The sequence below is a fragment of the Halictus rubicundus genome, unplaced genomic scaffold (genome assembly GCF_050948215.1).
Source record: "Halictus rubicundus isolate RS-2024b unplaced genomic scaffold, iyHalRubi1_principal scaffold0499, whole genome shotgun sequence".
Taxonomy (NCBI): Eukaryota; Metazoa; Arthropoda; class Insecta; order Hymenoptera; family Halictidae; genus Halictus; species Halictus rubicundus.
Genome location: NW_027489040.1, coordinates 45,325 through 46,583, shown reverse-complemented (window position 1 = coordinate 46,583; position 1,259 = coordinate 45,325).

Here is a 1,259-nt window from a genome sequence, read left to right as displayed (position 1 = left end):
TCCTATCCTCTATCCTGTCCTATCCTCTATCCTATCCCATCCTCTATCCTATCCTATCCTCATTCCTATCCTATCCTCATTCCTATCCTATCCTCTATCCTATCCTATCCTCTATCCTATTCTATACTCTACCCTATCCTATCCGCTATGCTATCCTATCCTCCATCCTATCCTATCCTCATTCCTATCCTATCCTCTATCCTATCCTCTATCCTATCCTTTATCCTATCCTCTATCCTATCCTCTATCCTATCCTCTATCCTATCCTCTATCCTATCCTCTATCCTATCCAATCCTCAATCCTATCCTATCCTCTATCCTATCCTATCCTCTATCCTATCCTCTATCCTATCCTCTATCCTATCCTCTATCCTATCCTCTATCCTATCCTATCCTCTATCCTATCCTATCCTCTATCCTATCCAATCCTCAATCCTATCCTATCCTCTATCCTATCCTATCCTCTATCCTATCCACTATCCTATCCTCTATCCTATCCTCTATCCTATCCTCTATCCTATCCTATCCTCTATCCTATCCAATCCTATATCCTATCCTATCCGCTATCCTGTCCTACCCTCTATCCTATAATATCACCTATTCTATCCAATCCACTATCCTATCCTCTATCCTATCCTATCCTCTGTCCTATCCACTATCGTATCCTATCCTCTATCCTATCCAATCCTATATCCTATCCTCTATACACTCCAATCCTCTATCCTATCCTATCCTCTATCCTATCCTATCCTCTATCCTATTCTAGATTCTATCCGATCCTCTATCTTATCCTATCCTCTATCCTATCCTATCCTCATTCCTATCCTATCCTCTATCCTATCCTATCCTCTATCCTGTTCTATACTCTACCCTATTCCTATCCGCTATCCTATCCTATCCTCTATCCTATCCTCTATCCTATCCTTTCCTCTGTCCTATCCACTATCGTATCCTATCCTCTATCCTATCCAATCCTATATCCTATCCTCTATCTAATCCAATCCTCTATCCTATCCCATCCTCTATCCTATCCTATCCTCTATCCTATCCTATCCTATCATCTATCCTATCCTGTCCTCTATCCTATCCTATCCTCTATCCTATCCTATCCTCCATCCTATCCAATCCTATATCCTATCCTATCCGCTATCCTATCCTATCCTCTATCCTATCCTATCCTCTATCCTATCCTATCCTCTATCCTATCCAATCCTCTATCCTATCCCCTATCCTATCCTCTATCCTATCCTATCCTCCAT